Here is an 8709-nt window from a genome sequence, read left to right as displayed (position 1 = left end):
CGATATTCTCCTGTTGCTAAGGCACAGGTGACTCAAAATATAGTCACCAGCCTATGAACTGAAAGGTACTGATCACTATGCACTGGTTGCCATGGTGAGGACAGAATGGGGATATTTTCTCCATATTCATTGGCGACTTGAATGTCAGGTGATCAGAAATGTCTGGGAGTTCTAATAGCCCTTTATCAAATCATTAAAATGTAGGTTTTTGCATTCAGTTGTATGCAGTGGGTTTTAGGACTATGTTTTACAAAAGAAAAGGGGTAAAAGAGGGGAGTAGAATAGGGTGAGTTCAGCCACCCAGACAAAAGGAAAATACAATGTAAATTCCTCACTAATGAAATATTTTTCATGCCTTTTTCACAGGAAAGTTTCTACCAAATCTCTATTACTATGATATTTAAGTGAAGAAATTACTCCTCTCCATTCTGGTGACATAAATTAAAACCGTAAGATAAAATAGATAATTTTAGAGAATGTAGTAGATTGCAATTAGACTAAAATAATTAATAATAATAAAATAATGATAATAACTGGTATTTGTATTGTACTTTAAAATTTATGATGCACTTTACATACATAACTTCATTTTCACCCGCAAAACAGTCCTGTGAAGTAGAGACAATAGATATTAAGTAGACAAAAGACAATAGTTATCCCTTTTTTACACATAAGGAAAGTCAGTCTCAGAGACTTGAAGTGCAGGTCCACATAGCTAGTAACCATTAGAGGGAAGATTTAAATCTAGATATTCCTGGCTCCAACTATAATATTCTAACCATTTTGTCATAGCTCAGTCTTCCAAAATAACAATAGCATTATTAATAACTATAATATGTCATCACAACAGTAATAATTCGAAGATATAATTCTGAAAGATCTGGTGTACTCCCCAGACCCAGCATTGTGTAATCATTTACACAGGGCTCTCTCTCCTACTAAGGAGCTAAATAAAATACACGGTTTTTGAAATTCCTTGATTTATGTACTCTGTATGTATAATTTGTGTGACAAAGGTTTGGAGGGCAAAGGAAAACAAGATAAAAGGTTTTGGATTTGTTTCGCCTAAAGATGTTCTTAGAAGACACTCTACTTTTGACTGTCTACATAGACACTATTTGACATAATTTGGGGGGGAGGGGGAAATCTGATTGATTTTAAAGTATCTTTTCATTAAGTTCTTTTCAATTAGCACCAAGCTTTTTCTCCTTTTCCCTCCCCCCCTCCTCTTCCTTTCTACAGTTTAGGTTGAGACTAGAGAATAGGGTTAGGGATGGGGGGTTAAAAGGAAGGAAATCAGGTCCTCTCACTCTGAGGTTGGCAGGGAATCAGAGAAGCAATGGATAGAGGAAGAAGAGGTGGCTGACTCTGTTGACTCTATTCAGCTCCTCCCACCAGGCTGTCATTTTCCTTTTCAAGCAGATTTCGGTGTTCGTTTGAAGTTTCACTCCTTTCAAAACTAGAAGGGATGACAACTTGTCACATGGCAGAGTGTGGCAAGGTTACCCCATCTTCTCTCCCGCCCCATTATGCTACTTGACCCAGAAAAAGCTTCTATGAGCCCATGTAATTGAGCCTTTCTTCCCGATTAAGGTGAGCCCCATCTAGAGAGGTCTGTGGCTTTGACTAACCTGAAATTCCAAGGTGCCACAATAATTTAATAAAATTATTTTAGAACTTTAAAAAAAATAGAAGGGGAGGAAGAGAGGACATATCCTAAACTTTAACTCTCTAAATACTTTGACAACTCAAGGATAAAAAGTAAATAATGTTTTGGCCTAACACAGGACCTTCTCAGGTTGCTCATTTACCTGTACAATACAAGTACTCCAATCACCTACCATGAATAATACAAAGGGTCAGTATTAACAGTTTACAATTTCTAAAACTGTATAAAAGCGTTTTTAAAATACATGGTTCAGTTCAAATCTGGTCTCAGACACTTAACACTTCCTAGCTGTGTGACCCTGGGCAAGTCACTTAACCCCAGCCTCAGGGGGGAAAAAAAAACCAAAAAACATGGTTCTTTGAGAAAGTACAGAAATATACAGTGAGCCCCACACAAGATAGTGCTTTGTAAATGTTGAATGAAACTGAAGGTACCACCAGGGAAATTATTCTGTTTTCTGAGCTGTTATGATCTATTAGCTAAGGGATGAATCACTGGTGTGATCCCAGGACTTAAAGGACAATTCTGTCCCCTCAAAGATGTGCCTTTCTGATTTGGTTCTCATGTCCTCATTTTCAAGTTGTGGCTAGGTCAGTTCCCATGAATATACTAAGAAATGAATGACTGATTTCCTACCTGGAATAGATGGTTTGAATGCAAGAAGCAGCCATTATATTATTATTACATGTTATTAATAATAATTGTTATTACTATTATAATAGTCAGCATTTATACAGAACATTAAGACTTACAAAATGCCTCACAGATATTTCATGTTATTCTCACAATAATCCCAATTTAACAAATCAAGAAACTGGGGCCAGTTGACTTGCTCAGGGTCACACAGATATTTAGTGTCTTAAACAAGATTTGAATTCAGGTCTTCACAGCTCCAGGCTCCAAACCCCATCCACTGCACCACTTAGTTACATAAATCTATAAATCTTTTTTTTTTTTTCCTTTAAGGGCCCACTTTTTAAAAAAATTATTTAAAGTTTTTATTTACCAGATATATGCATGGGTAATTTTACAGTAATGACAATTGCCAAACTTTTTGTTCCAATTTTTTTTCCTCCTTCCCCCCTCCCCCCAAGATGGAAGGTTGACCAATACAAGTTACATAAATTTTAAAAGATATTATTTCCTGAAAAACAATAATGAGTTGGGACATGGAATACTTCACTGGTTTTCCTTTTGCTTTTAATCTTGTTTAATTGACACCATTTTTTTTTTTTATATCACTATCATTTCTGAATAGACTGTTTTCTCTCACCCATACAGTAAGACAAAAAAAAAGAAAGAAAAAAAAAGTGGTTCAGCAAAATCTAGCAACATGTTAACAGAGCCTGATGGTTTATTCAATATCCCATATTCGTAGTCCCCATTCATCCAAACTCACTGCAAAGAAGAAAGGCAGGGACATTTTCTCAGCTCTTCCCTGGGGCTAAGCTTAATCATCATAATTACTAAATGTTGAATTTACTTTTTTTGATCACAATGGTTTTTAACATGAGTTTTAATCTTCACAGAATCTCAGAGTTAAAGACACCTGTGAGGACAATTAATTCAGCCCATACCCAGGTAGAAATCACTTCACACTATCCATAAGTGGTTATCCAGATCTTCTTTTGCAGGACCATTTTTTGGCCATGTTTCCTTCATCCTTTATCTGAGGTTACTTTTCTGAACCCAGGTGAAGGATTTTACTTGTCCCACTATTCAACAGAATCATGGTAGGTTCCATTCATGAAGATTAAACTGGAGAGCTAAACTATTTTCCAGAGCATCTACACTGAACAATTCTGATACTCTTCCTTTCCCCTTCCCCTCCCCCCCAAAAACCCTCAGATTTAAGAGCAGATTAAAGCAGATATGGGGCACATAAGCCTAAATTAATTCATTGTCCTAGGTCCATATTTTATTTTGTGTAGCCCATCATCTTAAAACAAAGCATTTTACCACCCTGTTCTTGATACAAATTTAAGGTACTTTTTGAGCCCTCTTCCAAGGTTCAAAGCCCCCTGATAATCTATATGCAAGGTTAATACATAAAATATATTCCCCAACTATGAGTTTCATATTCGGGACTTAACTAATTAAATTATTAACTACTTAATAACTTGATAAATTTGGAAGGATATGACACAAGAGAGAGGAAAATCATCTCAGAGAATTTCCAAACCATTAAAAGCAATTAAAATTATCATCCAGTTTCTAGATCAAGATCTAGTTTCAATGGGTTACCCTCTTTGAGGTTTCTTTTTTGGTAAAGTCTTTGATTGACCAACAATCCCCTGAGTCAGGATGAGACATACTGAACAAAGATTGCATAAGAAGCTTGGAAAAGGGGATAAAAAGAAGGAAATTATTTTGGCTAGTATAAGCTAAAACAATAAATAGAAATAGGGATAGATATAAGTATAAAAATAGAAATAGGGACTAGAGTTCTAATCTCCTTGGTATAAAGAACCCCCAGATAATCAAATTATCTGTACCAATAAAGGTTGACACCTTTTCTTCAAAAAATATTCTTAGAGGCTTGCCCATAACATTGGGAGATGAAATCATTTGTCCAGGGTCTCATAGCTTATGTCAAAGGCAAGACTCAAACTCAGGGTCTCCCATCTTTGAAACCAACTCTCTATCTACCATACCACATTTTAAAACTTAAATGAAATTGCTGAAGACTTCAAAAATATGATATTCAAAGTAACAAAACTACAGATAGAGAATTTAAGCAACCCATTTCATACATATCATAAATAAACTCTCAAAAAAAAAAAAAAACACCCAGCTTCCTATAGATTTACAAGCAAATTCTATCAAACATCTAAAGCACAACTAGCTTCAATTCTATACAAAATGTTTACCAAAATAAACAAACCAAAAAAAAGCATCTTACTAAATTTCTTTTGTGAAATAGATATGGTTCTAACATTTAAGCCAGGAAGAAATAAAGGACAGAAAGAAATCTATAGACTGATGTTTCTAATAAACATTAAAAAAAATGCTTAATACTGGAAGCAGCTATAACAACATATTCAAAATATAATTTCCTATGACCAGTTGGAGTTATGTCAGAAATTCCAAGTTGGCCCAACATTAGAAAAACCATAAATATAACAGATCTTGTTAATTATACTAACATGCAGAAAAAACTTTTTAAAAAATTTAATATTTATTTACATTAAGAAAACTCAAAAGAATAGAAATAAATGGACTTTTTGTTAATATCTTAAAGTGTCTACCAAAATTTAAAAACCAGGGATATTACATATTATTAACAACCCAGCAAGAAAAAAAATTTTTAATCTAATATTCCAAAAATAAGTATAGAATATTTAAAATATCTGGGAGCCTATCTACATTAATCAACTCTAGGAACTTATATAAATTAAATTATAAAGCATTCTTTAGAGGGGAAAAAACAAACAGTTACAGTAATCTGGGTTATCTTTGAGCCATGAAAATAAAATTTTAAAAGGTAATACTATTTAAATTCATTTACAGATTTAATTTTAGAGCATTTAATACCAAAGGGATTACTTTATGAACTAAAAATAATAATAATATAATTAAATTGAAGAACAAAAGGTCAAAACCTGTAGAAAATATTAAAGAGATCTAGCAAATATCAGATTTCCAATTATACTATAAACAGTTATCATCAAAACTATTTGGTACAAATTAAAATAAAATAGAAACATTGATCAGTGGAACAAAATAGGTAAATAAAATCCAAAAATAATCTAATCTTTTATTATCAGGGTCAATAAAGCCAAGATTATAAATGAATAAGGTAGGGCCTGCCTATTTTACAAAAACTACTAGGAAGACTAGAAAGCAGTCTGAAAAAAACTGAGTTTAGAGTCCAGGAAGTTAAATTTGTTAGTGTCATGAACCTCTTTGGCAGCCTGATGAAACCTATAGACCCTGTCTCAAGATATTTTCAAATACATAAAGTAAAATACATGGGATTACAAAAGAAAATAGTTATATTCAAATAGTCATTTATATTCACAGATATACATATATATACATATATATATATATATATATATATATATATATATATATATATGTGTGTGTGTGTGTATGTGTGTGTGTGTGTGTATGCATACACACATACCTATAAAACAAATTCATGAACGCCAGGTTAAGAATCTCTAGTTCCAGCCATAATTTTATACATTAAACACAATAAATTCCACATGGATACATTATCAAATATAAAAAGTTTATTTCATTAAAAAAATAGACAAAGGAAGGAGATGTCTTTCATAATTATAGACAATGTAAGAATTCTTTCCTACACAAAGGATACAAGTAATTATAAAAGATAAAGTAGATAATTTCAATTACATAAAACTGAAACATTTCTGCACAAGCAAGATAAATGCTGTGAGAATTAGAAGAGAAACCACTGAAAAAAATGAACACAGCTAATTTTCTAAGTACCTATCATCTGAGATTATATAAATAATAGTTGCAAATATGTGGGAATAAGATACATTATACAATAGAAAAATAGTGAAAGAATATGAATAAGTGTCTTAAATGAAAAAAAAACCAAACTATTAATAACCACATAAAATGCCCCAAATCAATAATAGAGAAATAGAAATTAAAACAATTTTGAGGCTCTATCATAATTCTTAGAGAGAAGATGACAAAAGAATAAAATAATGATGGTTAGATAGAGTTGTGGGAGAATAGGTACACTAATAAATTGTTAAAACTATAAATTATTTAATTGATCCTGGAAAAAATACTAATTATAATAAAAAAAAAAAACAATGCCCTTTGATTAAGTGATACCCTTATTAGTTTTATATTCCAAGGAGATAAAGGAGAGATAAAAAGGATCTATGTGCACAGACATATTTCTGGCAGTAATTTTTGTAGTAGGAAAGAACAAGAAAAAAAAATAGGTGCCTGTCAATTGAGGAATGATTGAACAAATTGTGATATATAAATGGAATGGTATATTACTGCAACACAGGAAATGAAGAGTATAACACTTTTGAGGAAAAGAGAACTACAAAGTGATTTAGGGTGAAATGATCAGGAGCATTTGAAAAATGTATACAATGATAATAATAAGATGAGGGAGAAAAAAAACCCTTTAAAAGGTCTCAATGCTCTAATCAAGCTGGGAACAACAGTAACTCTAAAAGACTGATGATGCAATTAACTTCCAATGTCTTGACAGAAAGAAAATAGACCTGAGATGCTGCTGACTGACATACATATTCTCAGATATGGCCAATGTGTTGATTTTTTTTTTTTTTTTTTTTTTTTGCCAGACATTTGCTCCAAAGAACTTCCACTCAAGCAGAAGCAAAGAGAGCATTAATAAGACTTATTTTCAAACACATAACTCCCCAAAATAGAAAGGGACATAAATAGAATCATTTTATAAATGCCCTATTAAATAATATATATTACTTACATTTATTTGATAAAATGTTTACCTATGTTATATATATGTACATACATACATTTATAATTTTATATGCTGCTTACAAAACAAATTATATATAACAGAAATTTACAATCAGTTTTTTGTCTTGGTATTTTTTGCATATTGAAATGTACATGTTTGCTAGTGATTGTTTACAATAATAAAAAAAATCAATTGCTTAAAAAAACAGAGAAAATAGTTTCTTATACAGTAAACAATATGTTGTCTAATGTTTAGAATCCAAAAAGATCTTGAGTGACTAGGATAATTCTAGTAAGATGAAATTGAACAAGAAAAAACATAAAATCTTCCCTTTGGGTTCAAGGAATCAACTACACAAACTGATTTGACTAAGTAACATTTTCTCTAAAAAAGAAAAAAAAAAAAAAAAGTGGGATATTTTGATGCCCTCTAAGCAAATATAAATAAATCATCTATATAATGTGGCAGCCAAAAAGTGCTAAGACAATTCTAGGTTGAAGGGATAAAGTATAATCAAACGACATGGATAAACCACATTTTATAAATATCATTTCACCAGAGCCTTGGGAAGTTATCTCTGATAATGACTCATGGATAAGACAAGTGGCCACAGAGTGCCACAAGGTGGCAGGATATCCTCACCGAACAATGCTTCAAATCAAGTCCCTGATTAGCAAACTTGCCTGTTATGGGTCTGGTGCAAAGCATTTGTTTCTAGCTGACATTGTGAAAAATTTTGGTTAACCTCCATACTGACAGTGTGAATGGGATTTGGCTCAGTTTTCAGATTTTTATTCCTGACGGTAAAATAAACCTCTCACATTTGCACATCTGAAAATGGTCTCAAAGTGACTGGTAACCTATTAGAAAATAAAATGACCCACTTAGCTGGCATAAACTCAAGCTGGCCCATATGATCAGAGTTGTAAGATAAACTTGTAAAGCAACTGCAGAAATGTGACATAAATGTTTTTATTTCAGAATTAGGAAAACTGTAGCATAATGTAGTAGGATAAATTTTGAATCTAGAAATGATTTTTGTTGTTGCTTAGTCCTTTTTTTCAGTCGTGTTTGACCTTTAGTGACTCCATTTAAAGTTTTCTTGGCAGGGATACTGGATTGGTCTGCCATTTCCTTCTCTAGCTCATTTTTACAGATGAGGAAACTGAAAAAAACAAGGTTAAGTGACCAGGATCACCCAGCTGGCAAGTGTTGGAAGCTAGATTTGAATTCAGGAAGATGAATCTTCTGACTCCAGACCTGGGTCTCTACCCATGCTGCCAGAAGTAGAGGTCTCAGATCCAAATCCCACATTGATATTTTATGTAACCTTGGACAAATTTGTGAGGCAATTGGGATGAAGTGACTTGTCCAGGAAGTGTGAAGTGTCTGGAGCCACATCTGAACTCAAGACCTCCTGACTCCTGGGCCAGTGCTATCCACTGCAGCCATTCAGCTGCCCCACCAATTTTCAGCTGGATTGCCTGGCTTCCCTCCTACCCTATACTCCTACAGAGAGTCTTGACAATTCCTTCTAGGGCCATGAGTCGGTAGAGAGAATACAAACTCCTTTTACCACGAGTTGAAGAGCTAA

This window comes from Sminthopsis crassicaudata, chromosome 1, assembly GCF_048593235.1.
Source record: "Sminthopsis crassicaudata isolate SCR6 chromosome 1, ASM4859323v1, whole genome shotgun sequence".
NCBI lineage: Eukaryota > Metazoa > Chordata > Mammalia > Dasyuromorphia > Dasyuridae > Sminthopsis > Sminthopsis crassicaudata.
Note: the sequence above shows the minus strand (reverse complement) of the source record.